Raw genomic sequence first — 21,755 nt, 5'->3', positions numbered from 1 at the left:
GGGATAAGGCAAGGTGATGGCCTGTCTCCACTCCTCTTTAACTGCGTACTAGAGAAATTAGTAATAGAATGGAAACAAAAACTAAAAGAGGAGAAGCTATCACTAATCAGACTGGGAACTAAAAACAAAGGTATTGAAATTCGCTGTTTAGCATTTGCAGATGATTTTGCCACTCTTTCTGAAAACTTAACAAATGCTGGAATACAAATCAATCTCTTAGAAGAAATAGCCAAAACAGCAGGTTTAAGAATATCTGTAGAAAAAACAAAAATTTATAACAAATACAAAAAATTCCCCGCGATCCCTAGCAACAGACATTGGCCAGATAAAAAGGGTAAATAAATTTAAATATTTGGGAGGAATTATCCAAGAAAATGGCTTAAAAAATTCGCTATAAAACAAAAGGGTACATAAAATGGAGAGAGCTTATGGAATAACTTGGAATGTCTACAACAAAAGGTGTCTGTCTAAAAATTTGAAGATACAGCACTAAAACACAGTAGTAAAAGCAGAATGTCTTTATGCAAGTGAATGTTCAGTACTGAACTACAAATTACGCAAACTTGAAGTCCTAGAAAGACAAATCATTCGAAAAATACTTGGACCACCAAAAAATACAGAGGTATAGAAATAAAGAAGCAATGAAGAAGTTTATCGCAACATAGAAAACATAAATGAAACACTATGGAAGAGGTGACTGCTAGTTTTTGGACACTTATACAGAATGAACAGCAACAGGTTAACCAAACAGATTTTTAAATATCTTTGGGATAGGAAGTCAACAACAGTCTGGATTCAAGCAGGTAGGAAGTATTTGGAAAGAAACAACATAAGTGAAAACGATGCAAGAGAAAGAGAGAGTTTCAAGAGAAAACTGTTAAAAATGGATGGATTCCAAGGCAAGAGGGAGGAGAAGACAGGGTCAAAATGGTCTGAGGAAAGAAAAAGGATACATAGTGAAAAGATGAAAGAATACTGGAGTGAAAAGAAAGAACAACAAAGAAGGAAGGACTGTAATTGGTGTGTGGTCCTTAGGTGACCCAAACGAAGAAAGAAAGAAGGAAGAAGTAGGTAACCTGTTAATTAAAACCATCGAAACTTCTATAGCTTCACTGCATCATGCTAATTACGTAAAAACTGTCCATTCTCAATGTTGCTAGCTACCATGTCACAGCTGTTATAGTGTACTGAGCTCCATATATTGCAAATTGCTAAATTAATGTCGCATCTCTGAGAAATCTATACAGTAGTCTTCTCATTATAAGGCAGGAGGTAATGCCACAAAATGATATTTTAAGACGATTAAGACATGAAGATATTGTTAGTATGAAGTATAGGTGGAAACCAATTAGCTAAAAAGATTATTTAAAACTTTCATTTTAAGGCTGACTACTTGGTTAAGTATTGTATTTGAATGGAATATAGGAAAAATTTGCTCAGTTGATACATTTCTTTTCTTATTATTAATTTACCTAATAAAGATATTTGCTTATGATTGCAGTACATTTTTAGTAAAAGCGAAATGCTGATTTTTGCGTTAATCTCGACTTTTTTGTAGGTGTTCACAGCTATGTTAATAGATCCATCCTATCAACTTATTAAACCATAGACTGCATAGTAAAATTTTATAGAATTAAGTAATAAAACTTAAAGGCTGCATTATAGGCTTTAGATTCTGAAACTGCTGTACAATGTAATTTTTTGCAGGTCGTTTTCATAAAATGTCTCCGAGTAGGGCCAACACCACATGTTCAGCAATAGGCTGTATGAATCCTAAATATGGGCTAGGGTCGTACTGAGGTGGACGTATGTGTGGCATCAGGATCCATTCCCCAGGGATACTTGCAAAACACTGTGTCACCCTATGTCAAACACTTTGGAGACGTCAAAGAACAGTGCTTCCTAAAGATCGTGACACACTTGTAGTGCAAAAGTCCTCTTCCGTCTGTCCGAGTAGTTGCTAAACGCCAAAGTGCCCTAGGCGTGACTCAAACTACTTACTCTTGTAGTACAGCCGTATCACATCCGCGCACACTCCGCTGCAGAGTGAAAATCTCATTCTGGAGCCGTATCAAAGTTTGCCACCTCCGGCGAGGACACAGATGAGTCAGCTGAAGTTTCTCGTCCTGCCGCCATGCAGCGCTGCCATCGGTCCGAGTTAATCATCCTCCGGCCTCGTTAACACAGGCCAGAGAAAGCGGTGAAGGACGTGTGTATCCAGATTTGGCGTTCGCCTGGTGTTGTTCCGCGCGAGATACAGGTAATTACGAGTACTATCTACTCAGCTTCAATACTGCTGTTCTGATATCTTATTTTCGTCTGATGATCCTATTCTACTAACGATTAACGCAAGCACGGTTTATAAACTTCCGAATGGAAGAAGTTGTTTACTATGAAATTTATGGCGACAAACACTTTCTCCTGTTATTAATTGCTTTCAGTGGACAGTAACTAGCGAGACGTTGGAGACGATAACTCTTAACAGATACAGTGATTAATAATCCGCACTTTTGGTTTATCGATATGCTTGACTTCACGATGACTTGGCTAATTTTAAGACGGCGTGGGAATACATCGATAATTGAGAAAGGATTATTTTGCTGTTTCAGTTTTCACAGCGAGTTACACAGTAACGCTTGTACTTGCGTTACTGAACTTAAATTTAAGGTACTTTGTGAAAATTATACTCAAAGTTGTCAGTGGAAATATTTTCCTTGATGCTGTCTGCGTTGTTATAATAACGAATGGAGCGCACATATCGGATGCACCCACCAGATCGAGGTTGGAAAGAATGTCCTTAACGTATGGTTTTATTGTGGCGTCCCTACTCCACTTGACAGTTCTGAATATCCTTAAATACTTGCATCGTTAGGTACTTCTTCAAACATCCTCCGCAGTTGACACTTGTACTTAGAGAATTCCTTTCATTGACAGGTAACAATACAGTATTGTCCCAGTTTTACAAGAATCTTGTCAGGATTAATCTAACACTACATACTGCACTCGTGGAAGGGCGGCCATATGATAGTTAGTAAAGCGAGGGGGGGGGGGGGGGGGGGGAGCGGTAGACCTGGGAGTATTGAGTATTTTTAATATTTTTGAAGACGAATGGCGACATGTAAGTAGCCATAAAAAAAGCTCAATTTCCGACCCTGTTACAAATCTGATTAATATCGGCTTTTAAATCATCTTCTTGGAAGAAAAACGCCTGACTGGACTATAAATTTTCCTTTCCCTGAGAGCTAGGGCGGGGCGGGGGTTTGGGGAGGGGCGCGGTCCCTCCCTCCCTCTCGTACCACCGCGCCTGGGCGTCCTTTCACTCGTGTTCTAAAGTGTGATGTAGTTCCATACAGTACACATTGATTTGCAGTCTTTGAATGTAGACGTAGAAGCACTGTAGTGAAATGTGCCTCAGTTATTAGATTCTTTAATTTTGAAATGTGGGGAAGAAAGGTCAGAGTTAAGCGTCTTGTTGACCTTGAGGTCTTTAACGACGGTGAGAAGGTAAACTGGAGAAAACTGGGCCTTAGAAGTGACTGTCCAGACATTAACCTGTACTAGTTTAGGAAAATCTAGTGAAAAACTAAATCAGTATCGGCAGAAGATGATTTGAGACGCGCACCTTCCTCATAGGAGTCCATTTTCTTAGTCACACTGCTAAACAGTTTGGTTTTAATTTCAAACATGTTTGAAAAATGTGACACAATGCTTTAGCTAGAAACTCGTATACAAAATACAAATTTCCTCTGGTCGCAATTTATCGTGATAAGAAACTTACAGCTGAGAGATACATGGCTAAAATAATTTAGAGCGCATCATATTACAAGCACACATTCATAGGTGAGATAAACCTGAAACACAGTGAATGAGGTGGCACAGTACTTACAACACTAGATTCATCTGGTTTCTCTAAATTAGCTAATGAGGATGTCAGAGAACACTCCTTCGAAAACGACATCGGCAATCCCCCCCATCCCCTCTCCACTTTCCACCAATCTTGGTTCAATTCGTATTTCTGCTCCGTCTCCACCGAATTCACCCTTTTTTTAAAAATCTAGATCTTGGACTACACATGTCAAGATGTGACTTTTTAATCTATAGTTGTGATGGCAAACAATACTTTTTTATGGAGCATGTCGCTTGGTTTTATTCCATAATCTCTATAAGTTAAAAGAAAAGCAAGTTGCGATTCCTTGCACTTGTTGCTGCTGCAAAACAGGACCTTCTTTAACGCAAAACCTTACAGTCGAACATACGCAGATTAAGTGACTTAAAAGAAACTTACGAATTCACGTTTAACGTGGACTCTGTCTTCTTCTGTACAATTATTCCCTAAGAGTGGTATTTCTGTAGTGATGCAGTGGAAGGAAATGAACACGCGCTGTATCTTTCTACTTCAAATAAGAATGATATTTCTGTAAACAGTAGTTGTAAGATTAGAAAATGTGTCTGTCATGAATGCCTTCACTGACACAAGACACAGTGATATTCCTCTTTCAGAATCACCGAAAATGCAAGTTTCACTGACTAGTAGTCGCCTGACATTACGGCAGCCTGCTCATTCAGACAATAGTAGACAAATAATGTTGTTATATCTAAAAGAGAAGAAAAAATGAAAGGTAAAAGAAAACAAAACCTAAAATAATACTATGAACTACTTTTCTTAAGTACATGAACTTTAATCTACACGAATTATTTCCTAAATACATCTAGAACAATGTGCGACCTGCGCTGATACCGCCCCCTCGCCTATTGAATCCGCCACGCGAATTAATAACGAGGTCTGGTGAACCGGGCAGCCCGAATATTGTTCTTAGGCGGTTTCCCATATACCACTAGATGAATATCTGGCTGGTACGCACGCCCCACCTCAGGCAACCGTACGGTGAGTCTCTTACCTTTAAGCGCATTTTCTCTGGCGTTTCGGCAGATATTTGGAATTTCATTTTTTTCAGCGTGTAGCTCGAGTCAGCCAAACAGATACTGCCTATCACGTCTTTCATGGGATAGAAAGCTAGTTTCCCGTTATAAACAAAATGATCTTTAGCGGCCCCATGTTGGTCTAATGCGTTATTCCTTTTACCGATGTGTATTAACAGGTACAGTAAAACACAAAGAGTAAGGAATACTCCGACAGTGACAGCACCAACCCAGTACCTGCTGCTCAGTCGCTGCTGGAGTACTGATTATTCTTCCTGTTTTACTATTCCTATTAAGCGTAGGGGACGATGCGGGAGACTCGCACCGCTGTACTAGGCAAGGTCCTAGTGGAGGTGGTTTGCCATTGCCTTCCCCCGACCGTAATGGGGGTAAATGACGATGATGAAGACGACACAACAACATCCAGTCACCTCGAGGCAGAAAAAAAAATCTCTTACCCCACCGGGACTCGAATCCGGGACCCCGCGCGCGTGATTCGAGAACGCTACCGCAAGACCACGAGCTGCGGACTCCTTTTAATAAATATCGGTAAAACGAATAACGCACTAGACTAATATGGGAGCACTCTATCGAATTGGCCCGTAAAATTCCTATTTAAAAATCGTTTTGTTTGTAATGGGAAACAAGCTGACGCTTTCCGTCGACGCTGGGCGTCGCATGAGAGACGAGACGAACAGTATTTATTTGAGTTGACACCAGCTACACGTTGCAGAAAGTAAATTGCAAATATCTGGCGAAATACCAGAGAAAATGCGTCTGACGAGCCCTAGAGGAGACACCCGGTTTATTATAGGCGCAGACGGATGTAGTACACAGATTCCATCCCATGGGGTTGGGGGGTGGGGGGGGGGGTGGGGAGAGGGAGGAATAGTGGCGTCAGGAATGGCGACCGGCTACCAACTGTCACTAACATTGACAGAATCTAACAAACAATGCTGAACCAGTAGAACAAACAGGAAAAGGCAAGGGACAAGAAGAAGAAGAAGATCTAGAACACTGTGCATTGTATTTTGTTAGATCACAGTTTACTTTTGATCTGCAACACGTCTTATTTCTTGCAGCGATTCATATGATTAGATATTCTGGATATTTATCGTGACAGAATCGTTGCGTCTTATATGCATCTATATCATATATCGTTTATTTATTTTCAACAAATTGAAGTTCTGAGCACGTTACTTCTTTATAATCGAATATCTATTCCGACTGTTTCTAGCAACGCTGCGTAGTTATCTATTACATGCTTGATATTACTTCGCACTTTTGTAAAGGATGCTGTGAGCGGAGGTATCGACAGTAGTCGGCTGGTATTCATTGTAGCATTGTGCAGTAGAATTGTTCATTTGTAGCTACAAATTTCAGTAGCGACTACACAGGGCGATTTTTTTCTATCATGTACAAACTCTAGGGATCGATTGACGAGAGGATATGGAACAAAAAAAAAAAAATCTAAAGAACTTACGTCCGGAAAGGCACGGTTTCCATGCTAGAGACCATTTATTCAACCATACATTGTTACAGGGACTGCGGTCTAATACGCGTGTACCATGTAGCCACACTTACAGTATGTGTAAAAGCGGTTTCCATGTGCCTCAGCGCATGAGCGTATGCAGTGTAGCATGTTCTGTCTCACACGTTCATATGGGCCAGACTGCATCTGAACAGTGTCGAAGTCAGCATGAATACACTGTTCCAGTGTCTCTATGTCTGGAATTGACTCTGCATACACGATATTTTTCCGATGGCCCCATAACCAGAAATAGCACGGGTTGAGATCTGGTGAAAGAGCAGCCCATGCTACTGGACCCCCTCTGCCGATCCATCGACCAGGGGAGACATGATTGCGATGCGTCCGGACATTAACGGCGAAGTGGGCTGCAACACCATCATGTAGCAGCCACATAACCGTTCGAATCATCAATGGTGCTTCTTCCAGCAGGGGTGGCAAAGTCACCTGCGAGAAACGCCGATAGTTGCGGCCTGTTAAGCAACGTGGAAGGAAGACTGGTCCCAAAATACGGTTTCCAATTATCCCGGCCCACACATTCTGACTGCACGACGCTGATGATTCACTGTCACCATACCATGGGGGTTCTGCATACTATCCCATAGATGACTATAATGAAAGTTGAAGATACCACAGCCCGCATCTCGTGGTCGTGCGGTAGCGTTCTCGCTTCCCACGCCCGGGTTCCCGGGTTCGATTCCCGGCGGGGTCAGGGATTTTCTCTGCCTCGTGATGGCTGGGTGTTGTGTGATGTCCTTAGGTTAGTTAGGTTTAAGTAGTTCTAAGTTCTAGGGGACTGATGACCATAGATGTTAAGTCCCATAGTGCTCAGAGCCATTTGAACCATTTGAAGATACCACTCTGAGTAAGGGTGGTCTTAACTGTGAATAAAATGGATGACACAAATCCCAGGATCGTTTTTGCCCGGTGAAGAAACCAGTAACAAAACTACTCCCGATGTGGAAAGTCTGTCGCTAGTAAGCCCTGCACGGGCTGTAGGTGATAAGCGTAGCAACATTTGCCATGGAGAATGTGCCAAACGTCCGTCTGGCTTACCCTGCACTGGCTAGCCAACAGACTGGTACTGACACGGTGGTCGCCTTCCACAGTGTTAACCACTTTTCCTCCAAGTCTGGTGTCCAAAATATTTCGGGTACGTCCTTCATGTTTTTCTGCTTCCTGAAATGATCCTGTCTCATACAAACGGCGAAACACTGTTGCAAACTTTGAGTACGGTGGTTGTTGTCGGCGAAGACAGTTCTCTTGATACAACCTTGCTGCTCGCCGCTCGTTGCCATTTGCCTTTCCGTAGTGGTAAAACACCATGTCGGCAAGCTCTCGATTCGAATACGGAACCATTGTGTACAATGCTGCATCACATCCACTACAAGATGAGTCAGCAAGAGAAGTGAATCGGACACAACATTACAAATACTCTGGCAGGAGAGGGCGGTAGGGCATGACGTATGAGGAACAGTACCACCCTCTAGGAGGAAACCATGCATATTGTAACTGTGGCTGCATGGTACAGCGCGTATTAGACCGCGGTCTCTGTGACTATATATGACTGAATAATGGTCTCTGGTATGTAAACCATGCATTTCCGGACATTAATTCATTAGACCTTTTTTGTTCCCTATCCTCTTACCGATCAATCCCTAGAGTTTTTACACGGTGGAAAAAATCGCCAAGTATAAACTCATTCCATACCATCATTACTCTCGTTTGTGACCTCTGCTTAGGTAGCAACACTGACGAATATTCATTTTACATGTTGCTTGCACTGCCAGAGAAGTGTTTCTGAGAAGCAAGGATCGCTTTCTCCACCCATGCAAAGACCCTATTATATTACAAGTCTAGTAGACTTGCAAGATCGCGTTTCGTTTCGATGAAATTGGATACAGCTAAATAACAAATAAGTAACGTAACAAATGAGCACATCAACTGCATATGTCTACTGTAGAAGTCAAAGGAACGCTTTTAAGGACGATAGGCAAATGCATTTAATCTTGTCAATGCTGATCCCACTGACTAACTAATGCACGTCTTTGGTTGAGCACATAAATATGATGTTACGTCAGCTCTCCTTCACTATGAAGTTGAAAATTATTGTAGCAAGTAATTTACATAATCTTTTGGTTTGTGTTACAGTTTGTCTGCTACTGTCATTTCATTTGCTAAATTGCTGTAAACCATCTGAATGTGGTACTTCTTCTCTATTTTTTTCAGAAATGTGTATATAATATGCTGATTGCCTGTGAACATATAAAACAAGAAGAGTATTTCACACATCTGCATAGTACTGATACAGAGAGCGCTTGATTTTGCTAGACTCATTCAGATCCAGTGTTTCATGCAGCCTGTTCTACACATTCGCCACCTGCTGCGTTTTGTTGTTGTTGTGTTCTTCAGCCCAGCGACAGGTTTGACGCATCTCTCCGCGCTCGGCTGTCCTATGCAGGCCCCATCATCTTCGAATACCTACCGTTACCATATCCATTTGAATCTTGCTACTGTATTCAAGTAATGGTCTCCATCTGCAATTTCCACACCCCACACTCCCTAGTGTTACCAAACTGACAATTCACTAATGCCTCAGGATGTGCTCTACCAACCTATCTCTCCTTTTAGTCAAGTTTCCGATAAATTTCTTTTTCCGCCAATTCCATTCAGTGATTTCTCATTTACCTATCTAATCTTCAGCATTCGTCTATAGCACCACGTTTCGAAACCTTCTACTTGCATCTTGCTAGAAATGCTCTTCTTGCACGTGTCGCTTCTGCACCAGGCTACACTTTTTTCTATTTCTTATGTCTTTGTCGTGCATCTGCCCAGTCTCGATATGGTTATTTAAATATTTTGCACGGTTAATTTAAGGGATGGCCGCATGCCCAGCCTGTCGTCACCCCCCCTGACTTTCTTAAATCTATTTCCTAGGATAAACCTTATTGCCTCACGTGTTCCTACATTTCTCTGGAAGCCAAGCTGATGTACCCAGAGGTCGGCTTCTACCAGTATTTCCACTCGTCTGTAAATAGATTGTCAAGATTTTGCATCCATGACTTATTAAACTGATGTTTCAGTAATATCCACATTTGCCATTTTCCCTGACCTCTGAGGGTATTTCATCTGTTTCATAAATCTTGCATCCCACAAGGAATTATTTTCTCATGATTGGCTCTCCCAGGGATGCCAATAATTCTGGAGACTTATTTCCGCTTAGATCTTTCGCTGATCTGCCGAATTCTTCTCACCGTATCGTATTTCATTTCCACTCACTTCCTCTTGTGTTTCTATAACACATTCTAGGAACAAAAATTACGCAACGCAAAAGAATTATTGGAATGGGGTGAAAACCGTAGACGTGACGTGCGTGTACAGACAAAAAATGATTATAATTTCAGAAAAAATTGGTGATTTATTCAAGAAAAAGAGCTTCACAAACTGAGCAAGTCAATAAGGCGGTGGTGCACCTCTGACCCTTATGCAAGCAGTCATTCGGCTTGACATCGATTGATAAAGTTGTTGGATGTTGTGCTGAGGGATATCGAGCCAAAGTCTGTCCAATTGGCGCGTTAGATCGTCAAAATCTCGAGACGGTTGGAAGGTCCTGCCCATAATGCTCCAAGAGTTCTCAGCTGGGGAAAGATCCGGCGACCTTACTGGTCAAGGTAGGGTTTGTCAAGCACGGAGACAAACAGTGGAAACTCTCGCCGTGTGTGGCAAGCCCACAATGGCTTGCCATGAATGCCAACGAAACGGGGCGTAGATTATTATCGACGTACCGCTGTGCTGCAAAGGTGCTACGGATGGCAACCAAAGGGGCCTGCTGTGAATAGAAATGGCACCAAAGACCACCACTCCTGCTTGTTGGGCCATATGGCGTTCGATACTCAGGTTGGTATCCCACCACTGTCCAGGGCGTCTCCAGACACATCTTCACTGGTCCTCAGGGCTCAATTCGAAGCGCGAGTCTTACTGACTGGAGTAGAATCGTCTCCATTGATGAGTCGCAGTTCCAATTGAGCCCCGACGACCAGCAAAGACGTGTCTGGAGACGCTTCGGACAGTGGTGGGGTACCAACCCGACTGTCGCCCGCCATATGGCACGGCAGCCAGGAGTGAGGGGCTGGAGTTCCATTTCATTTCATAGCAGGTCCCTTCTGGTTGTCATCCTCGGCACCTTTACGGGACAGTGCTAAGTCGACGATATTCTACGTCTTGTTTTGTTGCCCTTAGTGGAAGGCCATCCTGGGATCACATTACAGCAAGATAACGATCTTCCGCACGCGCCGAGAGTTTCTGCTGCTTATCTTCGTGGTTGCCAAACCCTACATTGGCCAGCAAGGTTGCCAGCTGTCTCCCCAATTGAGAACGTTCGGAGCGTTATGGACAGGGTCCTCTAACCTTCTCGGGATTTTGACACTCTAACGCGCTAGTTGGACAGAATTTGGCACGATACCCTACAGGAGGACATCCCACTACTCTGTCAATCAATGCCAAAGCCGGATAACTGCTCGCCCGACAGAGGTGGACCACCACGTTATTGAGTTCCTCAGTTCGTGAAGCTCTTTTTCTTGAATAAACACACACACTCATGCCCTAGGGAGGACTCGAACCTCCTCCGGGCCCAGCCGCACAGTCTGTGACTGCAGCGCCTTAGACCGCTTGGCTAATCCCGCGCGGCTGTACTCTTTTGTTCGTCTCTACATGCACGCCACATCGATCGATGTCCGTCCCGTTCCGACAATTCCTTCGTGGCACGTCGTTTTTCCTTGTCTTAGAGTGTTCGTTTATGGGCTATTCAAGAGACTTCAGATGATGATGATGATGATTGGTTTGTCGGGCGCTCTACTGCGCCGTTATCAGCGCCCGTACACATCCCAATCTTTACACAGTCCAATCTCGGCACTTTCACGAATGATGATGAAATGGTGAGGACAACCAAACACCCAGTCCCCGAGTGTATAAAATCCCCAACCCGGCCGGCTCAAATGGCTCTGAGCACTATGGGACTTAACTTCTGAGGTCATCAGTCCCCTAGAACTTAGAACTACTTAAACCTAACTAACCTAAGGACAACACACACATCCATGCCCGAGGCAGGATTCGAACCTGCGACCGTAGCGGCCCCGCGGCTCCAGACTGTAGCGCCTAGAACCGCTCGGCCACCCCGGCCGGCAATCGAACCTGGGACTCAGTGATCCAGAGGTAGCAACCCTAGACAACGAGCTGCGGACAAGAAACTTCAGGTTGTGAACAGAGGCTTGCGTTCACTTTATCTCTCCTCTCACTAAGAGGGAACAGCAGAGACTGAAAAATTTTGCGAAGACCTTACTATAGTGTATTAAAAAGAAGCCTGTGAAGAGTGGAAGAGAATTATAATTACCTATTTTATATCCCTGTATGATAGGCCTCTCTACGAACGCAGCAGATTGTTTACAAGCGAACGCAATTCATTTTCGAACAATGCTGGTCTATTTGGAGTATGTATCAGATCAACTAAGACCGTCTGGAACTTTTATGAAGAGATGGGGCATCCCATTGTGCTGCTCAGCATACTTCACTGAGGTATGCTGCACCATCTGTAGGACTGCTGCCGTGATATTGAGAACTTGTTATTGCACAAGTTTTAGAAAACAATCTTTTGTCTGGGTGGTGAGACCCACTTTATTTAAAAATCATATAAGCTCCGCTCTTAATTGACCACAGAATTACAAAATAACGCTAAGCGGATACCCTAATGTGTAGGCGTGCTGAGAAGTAATGCCTCCGATTTTTTTAAAGATAAAACAAACATTATTATTATCTGTCTACATCATTATTCTTCGTGTCTATGTATTTATTTCCCAACATAGTCACCGTGGCGACGAACACATTTCTCCCAGCTAGACCAGTTTGTCGATACCTTCACTGTAGAATGTGAGACTGTCGACGGAGCCACAACCTCATCTCTGCCTGCACCGCTTCATCACTATCAAAGTGAAGTGCTCGAAAGTGTCCTTTAAGTTTTGGAAACAGATTAAAACCGGATGGGGCCAAGTCGGAACTGTATGGAGGACGATCGGTAACAGTGAACCCAAGGCGTCGGATTGATGAAGATGCCGCACCGCTCCTGTGTGGTCTGGCATTGTCTTGCTGGAGGAGAGGACGTGTGGACGAATTCGTGCTTTACATTACATCACGCTCTTTCTCACGCACCGACATAGTTACGTTACACACTACAGTTCGAAGCCCTCTAGCGGCAGACGGCTACAAATAGGTAGACATGATTAATGAATATGTAGAATGTTAACAACGTTTGTTTTATTTAAACGATTTAAGAGTTTTCACATTAAAATTTGGGGTTCGCTACTTTTCAGCACGCTCTCATATGTTGCTTACGAATGCACTGTCTCGTCTTGAGGCGAACCGAAATGTAATCTGTGTCCATAAAGCCCAAGATTGTTGCTGAAGAAGGACGTTGTTCCACCCGGCTGCGTTTCAAATATTTTATTTTCACTACTACTTTCGGGCACCGAACTTTCTAAAGTCCAACTAAAAATCATAACAATACGCCATAAAAAAGAGAAGAAAGCTAAAACATGAAAACATGAGTGATGATCTACACATGGTATAGTGTTAAACCACTACTACTACTACTACTACTACTACTATGCTGGTTTAACGCTAGATCCGATGTACATATATTAATTTCAGTTTTAGTTTTTTGTCTTTTTTATCGTGTGTTTTTATGTTGTTTATATGCACTTGAGAGTGGGCAGTGCCTGAAAATAGTAGCGCAAATAAAATATTTTAGACAGCCTGGCGGCATAACGTCTTTCTTCAAATTTGCTGAGGCCCGCCCAGCAGAAAGTGACTGTTGCTGATCTAAACATAAAAACGGCCAAGCAAATATCAAACCCGAGGCCGCAGCTGTAGTGCAGAAAGCAAAGCGTATCTGAAGTTAAAATCTTCTGGGTTGTTAGGCGCATCATATTTCTTCAGACGTTCGACGTTTCGACCCCTCTGCTTTGATCTTCTTCAAGATCTTGTGGTGTCCACATTAGATTGAGCTCTGCCAGAGACCCTTGTCGCCTTTTATTATGTAAGGGAGTCTTCCCGAGCTTGTGCTGGAGAAGTGGGATTATTGGGTAGGAATCTCGTAGCTACCGTGGGTGGGCCGTAGTAATTGGTTAGAAAGGAATTTTTCCCGCACTTACGATGGAGAAGAGTTGTTAGTTAAAATTCCTCCTTCTACTATTGGCAGGCCAACATCATTGGCTAGAAGCGAACAGAGCATTACAGGAGAGTGGTAATATTTATCCAAAATATTGTTGTTGGCAGACATCCAGGGCGTTGTTTGCATCGCTCGCTGGCCGCTGCCGCGTATTCGCATCCTTCATGGCGGGGACCCACGGTGCCGGAAGCGCGTAGCCGTCGTCTCCATTGCAGTTACATGCCATTCTTTGAAATAGCAATCGCTTCTCAGACTTGTTCTCTACAAATGTTGGTTACCTTAACAAGCACACATACGTTATTGAAATCGATGACAAGGCAACAGTTCTCGTGATGTTCCGCTACCGCCGTTTTATACTCTGTTTTAGCCGCAACTGATGTTCGTGTTCCGTAATACATTCTTTAACGGTTGTTCTCATTTCGCCTGTGCGCACGCACTCTGCCGCATCCACATGTCATTTCGTACACGCCCGCAGTGTGCAGACAATCAGGCGCATACTTTTCCGTCGGAAAATGTCTTTTGTTTTGACTGAAGGAAGTGATCTGAAAAGCATTTTTCCTTAGAATTCTGTTTATGCGATCAGTGACCCCACGAAGAAACGGTAACTTAATAGAGTGGGAAGGCGGTTTCTCGTCGTTCCTATTAGCATAATTAATATTTCTCTTAAAAGCCCTGTCTAAGGACAAATTGTCATAGCTATTGGTCTTCAATTTCTTGGCTCTGAGCACTATGCGACTTAACTTCTGAGGTCATCAGTCGCCTAGAACTTAGAACTAATTAAACCTAACTAACCTAAGGACATCACACACATCCATGCCCGAGGCAGGAGTCGAACCTGCGACCGTAGCGGTCGCTCGGTTCCAGACTGTAGCGCCCAGAACCGCACGGCCACTCCGGCCGGCTTCATTTTCTTCTTTAAAAATCCAACTCCTTGTCCTGTTCCAAGCTATTATCATCACTGATATGGAAAGCTTGTGAAGACAGACTGTTGAACACTGATTGCATCTGGGTTGGGTGGTGGCACGAAGTGGCGCCTGAATACCTCTTTGTGTTAGCAGTATGACGTGGTCGAACAACCGAGAAGATCTTAACTCCAGTGACAGCAGCCAGGAAAGCCTACGTTACACAAAGAGTACCTCTTTGGGAGCATGTGAACAAACATCCATTCCAAGTGTGGTCGAAGCACAGTGGCAGTGCCTGCAGCGCGGCCAAGTTTCAAAGCCACCTGCTGACCAGCGAATCTTAATTACGCGCAGCGCCTCCTAAGCCTCAACTTCTGCGTCTATTTCGATGCCTAGTGGGAGTATTAATTAATTAGTTAATTAATTACCTTGCATCTTCGTAGGTAAAAATGAACCACAAAGTCTACAATGATAACATAAGTGAGGTATGTTCGTGTATGAAAATCGAAAGGTATTCGCTAGCATTCGCATCATCCATCAATGATATAGCGACGGATATAAGTACGTAATTAACTAAGTAAGTAACTTATGCTATATGTTTTCATCTGCTAGATTTCGCCATAGTCTTTTCTTCATTACCATTATATTTCGTAGCAACAAGAACACAATTATCTCACATGTCATAATACTCACTTGACACTTAGGTGACAAAAGTCATGAGATATCTCTTAATATTTTATCGGATCTCCTTTGCCCGGATTAGTCCAGCAGCTCAACGTGGCATGGACTCAACAAGTCGTTTGAAGTCCCCTGCAGAAATACTGAGCCATGCTCTCCCTATAGCCGTCCATAATTGCGAAAGTGTTACCGATGTAGGATTTGGTGCAAAAAATGACCTCTCGATTATGTCCCATAAATATTCGACGGGATTCATGTCGGGCGATATGGATGGCTAAATCATTCGCTCGAATTGTTCAGAATGTCACTGAAACCACTCGCGAACACCTGTGGCCCGGTGACAAGGCGCAATGTCGTCCATAAAAAATTCCAACATTGAGGGGGACATGAAGTCCATGAATGGCTGCAAATGGTCTCCAGATAGCCATAAAATAATCATTTCCAGTCAAGATCGGTTCTGTTGGACCGGAAGACCCAGTCCATTCCATGCAAACACAGAACACACCATTATGGAACCACTGCCAGCTTCCACAGTGCTTTGTTGACTACTTGAGTCCATAGCTTCGTGGGTTTTGCGCCACACTCGAACCCTACCATTAGTTCTTAATAACTGAAATCTGGACCACCGTTTTCCAGTCGTCTAGGGTCCAACCGATATGGTCACGAGCCCAGGAGAGGCGCTGCAGGCGATGTCGTGTTGTCAGGAAAGGCATTCGAGTCGATCGTCTGCTGCCATAGCCTATTAACATCACATTTCGCCGCACTGTCGTAGTGTACACACTCATCATACATCCCACATTAATTTTTGCAGTTATTTCACGCTGTGTTTCTTGTATGTTAGCACTGAAGACTCTATGCAAATGCCGCTGCTCTCATTCCCCAAGTGAACGCCGTCGGCCATTGCGTTGCCCGTGGTGAAAGGTAATGCCTGAAATTTTGTATTTCGGTACACTCTTAACACTGTAGATCCCCGAATATTGAATTCCCGAACGATTTCCGAAATAGAATTTCCCATGCCCTAGCTTTAACTACCATTCCTCTTTCAAAGTCTGTTAATTGCCCCCGTGCGGCCATAATCACGTCGGAAACCTTTTCACATGAATCACCCGAGTGTAAATGACAGCTTCACCAATGCACTGCCCTTTCCTACCTTGTGTACGCTATATTACTGCCACCTTTATATGCGCATTTCGCCAGCCCATGACTTTGTCACCTCAGTATACATTCTGTGAAGAGGGTTCAAATGGCTCTAAGCACTATGGGGCTTAACAGCTGAGATCATCAGTCCCCTAGACTTAGAAACTACTTACACCTAGCTTACCTAAGGACATCACGCACATCCACGTCCGAGACAGGATTCGAACCTGCGACCGTAGCAGCAGCGCGGTTCCAGGCTGAAGCACCTAGAACCGCTCGTCCACAACGGCCGGCTGTGAAGAGGGAAAATAAGGTCACTACATCGGTATTTCAGCGAGTCTCTCGTACATCCGAGAAAATAGTTCATCTCTTTTTAGGCCCGAAAAACATCGTTCGGAAACTTGCGGCGTTTATAAATGTAGGTAAATTAGGCAAGTGAACTCGCAAAGAAACACAAACGTAAACAGAGTGATGACAATGGCTCATAAAATAATCAGACATCGCATCTGTCCTTCACACTTGCAGAGTAGAAAGCACTTCCCTTATGTGGAGGAATGTCTCGCGTAAACAAGATAAGAGCGTATCCAGGATAACCTACAGCGAGAGGTCAGGTTAGGAAGACTGAGAGGCCAGATGCATTCATTTTTTCGCTGTTCCTCGCACAGAATTCATCAATGAAATATTTTCATTGTCTCAATTACGCTTCTAATGACTGATTACTTAATAATGCCGTCTGACAGCACTGTACTCCGTTAAACCTAATTTTAGGTCTACGTACGTTGCACTTACGTTATTATATAGTGCATGGAGATATGGTGCAGAAACCAGCATTAGTCTCTTTCTGTCCGATTATATTCGCGCATGCGGTAAAAGGAACAATGACTTCTTATCTCCGTAAGCACCCTGATCGCTCTCAACTTGTTCAGTTGACTGCTACAAGAGAAATGCCTTCGAGTTGACGGAATTGCTGCACTGTCTTCCTAGAATGCTGAGTCCCTCAAATTACTTAAAAGAATTTCGTGATAAATACGTCGTTTTTTGTTCCAGTGATTGCAATTAAAGTACGCCGAGAATTTCTGTTACATTATCGTATGGGCTACACCGACCAGTTAAGATTGTAGCAGCACGTTTAGGAATTTCTTTGGTATTTACTGCAATTTCTACTTAATAAAGACTCCAGATACTGAATCACTACCCTACACTGTGCCTGGCACCTTTTTTTTAATAGCTGAAGCTGTTTCCGAACAAAAACTCACCCATTTGTGAGGTGGTTGTAGGGCTCCGAAATATTGAGCCATATCACTGCCGGTCTTTACGGCATCAACGGTATATGGTAAGTCGATTTATGTTTGAATATAATTATGACTTATGATTTTATATTTATGTAGTCAGTACTCTTCGCACATGATTACACAAGGTGTTGTTTTATTTTGTTCCATAAGCTGCACAGCAAGAAATATGTCTTCACATCCGAGAGAGCAATTAACGTCATCGGACACAGAGGGATGAAGAAAATGCCCAAAGTGTCAAACCGCGGGAGGTGGCGCAGTAGTTAGCACACTGCACTCGCATTGGGGAGAACTTCGATTAAAACCCGCGTCAGGCCTTCCTGGTTACGTTTTCCGCGATTTCCCTAAATCGCTTCAGGCGAATGCCGGATGGTTTCTTTGAAACGGTACTGCCGATTTGCTTCCCGTTCCATTCCTGACCCTAGCTTGCGCTCCGTGTCTGATTACGTCGTCAGGATGGTTCAAATGGCTCTGAGCACTATGGGACTTAACAGCTGAGGTCAAAAGTCCACTATAACTTAGAACTACTTAAACCTAACTAACCTAAGGACATCACACACATCCATGCCCGAGGCAGGATTCGAACCTGCAACCGTAGAGTCACGTGGTTCCAGACTGAAGCGCCTATAACCGCTCGGTCACTCCGGCCGGCTGTCGACAGCACATTAAACACTAATCTGCTGCTCCTCCTCCAAGAGTGTCGAGCTATGCCTATTTTTGTTAACAATGAATAAAGAATGGAAGAGATAATTTGTGTAGTAAAACTTTCAACCTCTCTTGAGATTTTGAAATGTAAAGAGTCGTAATCTGATGTTGGTATTAAATGTTATTACATGACACAATGTTGTACGCAGTGTTCCAATAAAACTTCTGTGAAGTTGTTGGAATTAATTTGAAGACGTTGGTATTCTGATCACTTTGAAAATTTTGTGAAGAGAATATTTGAAGAAGTGGTACTAGCTAAAGTAATATCATTTTAGGAAAGTGCATAATTAATGACAAGATTCATATTGACATTAATGAAAAAGTAAGCAGCATCGGTGTAAACATTTTCAGAACACCTTGGGAGTGCATTTGGAGGAACAGTATGTTGATGCATAATTAATGGTTCGTAAAAGGGTGACGTACATGTAACGTTCTCAGCCACGATGTGAAGAACTGGTCAGCTATGTGCGTGTGATCCACGACGACCAGCACCGTGCTGCTAGAGAGCCTGTATAGGCTCTCTACGTGCGGCGTGTTTGCTGCGACCTCAGGCCACGCAGCGGTCGAAAGCAGAACTACGCGTACGTGCCACACACAATTAATGTCGCCGCCACTCTCAGAGTCTGTCTCTACATCGCTGGAGTGCCGGGATATTGGAGTACCGGTACGAGCAAGAGAGCAAACTATATCACTGTAGTATTAGGGCTGCATTACGAAAACTACCGGTTACAAAGAATGAAGACCAGAAAATAAAAACGAGTGCATGTGTCCTTTGCACGAAGACTTAAGCGCCAGTTACTGGATAAACATTCTCTTTAGTTTCCCCAGAGCCACTGACTGAAATAATTTAATTGAACTTTCTCATGACGACAAATCTGAAAGAGCGACCTGTTTTGCTAGGTAAAAACTTTCTAAAGCCAAGATCACTTAAATATTTCTTTTTACAAACAACCGGCTTCAACAGACTTTGTTGGCATCTTTAAATCTTCAGAAATTTCTGTTATAAAATATTAGTTCCAGCTCAAAATGAACAAATTTTATAACAAAAAATTTGGACACCTGAAGATGAGAGCAAAGTCTGTCGAAACCGGTTGTTTGTGCATAAACAAATGTTTATGCGGTCTTGGCTTTAGAAACTATTTACCAAACTGAAATAATGAAAACAGCATACAGTTAGTTAATGATCGTGTCTTACAACGGTATTACAGGGTTTCAAGCCACTACTGACTTAAATCTGAGCTGAGCTGTAGTTAAAGCCGCAGTTGAGTTGTAATATAGGCAAATGCATTCTTTTTCAAATCCAAACAATAGACAGTCGCCACTTCATCACAAAAGTTTAATGAAGATTAATTTCGACAGAGTCCTAAAACGAAATTTTAGTCATCACGCGCCACTCAAATGACACATATACAGTGTGTTCCAGAAATTTCGTGACATACTTCTAGGGGAGGGGAGGCACACCATAAGGATTCAGAGCTGCAGCGTGTAATGGTTCTTTATTTACGTGACCATTACGGCACACCAACCACAGTTCTCGATACCAGTAATATCGTACTACTTTTCTGCGAAGTAACAGACACATTTTTGTGACAATATTCACATTTGGTTGTATTAATGTATAGGTACTCCGATGTATCGATATATTACAGTGATATGGTTCTTGTGTTTATTCATTTCTGTGAGACTGTCATAATCTTTGACTTACTTGTAATCGTTTTGGCGTGAATGCGCACAGAGCAGTCTTTGTTTCACTTTGCAGAATTTATGTTGTTATTTCGCTCTGTAAAAGAACAGTGAAGTCTTGTGTTTGGTTAAAGTAGAAATTAAATATATGAAGATTGATACAAAACTGTTTTCTTGATGATGTGACAATTAAGAAGAAGTATATGTGAATTTACAAGAAGTTTATTAAAAATGTGGATCGTGAACACCAAGTCAAACATTACTTCTACCATACCATTGTTCTGATCTGGGATTCTTTGATCATTAAGAATTTCCTGAAAAACGCATTTGTTAGGTCTTCAAATATTGCTAAAATACAGATCCGGACCTTCTAGCAGCCAAAGTGGAATCACCCTAGAATCAACAAGATGAGCCATAACTACTTCGACGAAATCTACGTGGGAATCCATTCAAGATAAGTGCCAAATTAATGACTTTTTTTACAGTGACATCATTATTTCTATTCTGACGATACCATCCATAGTCAATAATTTAGTTGTTGCCCTATAAAGCGAACATATGCTGCGTGAGCAACATTATTAATCTGATTTCTAATCTACTTTGCAAGTGGTGGTATTGTTAGAAGCGCAACCCAAGGTCGCAAACGTCGTCGTATGCCGCTAAGTGGTACTGTACACGAGAATACTGGAACAGGTTCTTGCTGACTAGATGTTCCAGCAAATTTGAGGTATAGCATGTGGTTCCAGCATGAGGGGGCGCCTGCTCATTTTCGACTGGCTGTTCGTAGGGATTTGAACATGTCATTCCCGCATCTGTGGATAGGGTGTGATGGAGCGGTTCCGTGGTCCCCACACGCTCACCGGCTTTATTGAGACTTGATTTCTTTCTGTGGGGAGCCATAAAATCCTTCCCGCATCGTGATCCTGTGGAGTCTGAAATGGATCTCGTTGCAAGAATCGTCCGCACAGCTGCAACAATCAAAGAAAATCCCGGCGTGTTGGGGCACGTCCGGCAGTCAATGCACCGTCGGTATTACGTACAATTAGAGCTGTATTCACGTCGTACGCCCTGTGCACTCATTATGTCAAATATCTTTTTTTTTTTTTTTCAGATGGATCAGTCTCTTGTTTCCGTTCCAACCTTCGACCTCTGCTACCACTTTCCCCTGACGTTTGCGGCCATGGGCTACTATTCTCTTAATCTTTATGTGCTCTTCGCTTGGTTTCCTAAAACCGAACAAGAGAGAGATACAAAAATTGGACAGGCTGTGGCAGTAAGGATAGAACCAGAGCCAGAGGCTGGGCAGTCTTGTGCGCTTTCATCTATGCTATGGGAACAACTGACACTCATAATTGTATCTGGCGGGCCGCTTGAATTTGCGCGTACAAAGGCCTGGTTGGGTAACTTCAATGCTAATGAACTCGGAAACGGCGCCCTCTGTATTAACCCCCTGACGCAAATAATAAAACAGAGTGAATAAAATGAGATGATGGCAGTATTATACTTGTCGCGTAAGAAAGTACAGAAAATTATCTTAAGCAGAGGCTTCAACGTTTTATTTCATGTTGCTTCTCACAATCCAAACTTCGACACTTCGGCAGAACTAAAGATGCCCATTGAAACGCTTGGCTTCCGTGACATATGGAAACCAACAAATGCATCAGTACCAACTTAACACGTACGTAACGAATACA

The 21,755-nt window shown here is 43.0% G+C and overlaps 1 protein-coding gene across 1 annotated transcript in view; it reads left to right on the top strand.

Moving 5' to 3' along the window:
- The first annotated feature begins 2,146 nt into the window (after nt 1–2,146).
- The window catches only part of LOC124797988 (probable cytochrome P450 6a14), a 113,641-nt gene continuing 94,032 nt past the window's right edge, over nt 2,147–21,755 (top strand). Inside the window, exon 1 of the mRNA XM_047261167.1 lies at nt 2,147–2,260. The gene's annotated coding sequence lies outside the window, so the exon portion shown is untranslated. The remainder of the gene's footprint in view (nt 2,261–21,755) is intronic.

This window comes from Schistocerca piceifrons, chromosome 5 (assembly GCF_021461385.2).
Source record: "Schistocerca piceifrons isolate TAMUIC-IGC-003096 chromosome 5, iqSchPice1.1, whole genome shotgun sequence".
NCBI lineage: Eukaryota > Metazoa > Arthropoda > Insecta > Orthoptera > Acrididae > Schistocerca > Schistocerca piceifrons.
The sequence above is the reverse complement of the archived record's forward strand: the minus strand, read 5'-3'. Positions and strand labels throughout refer to the sequence as shown.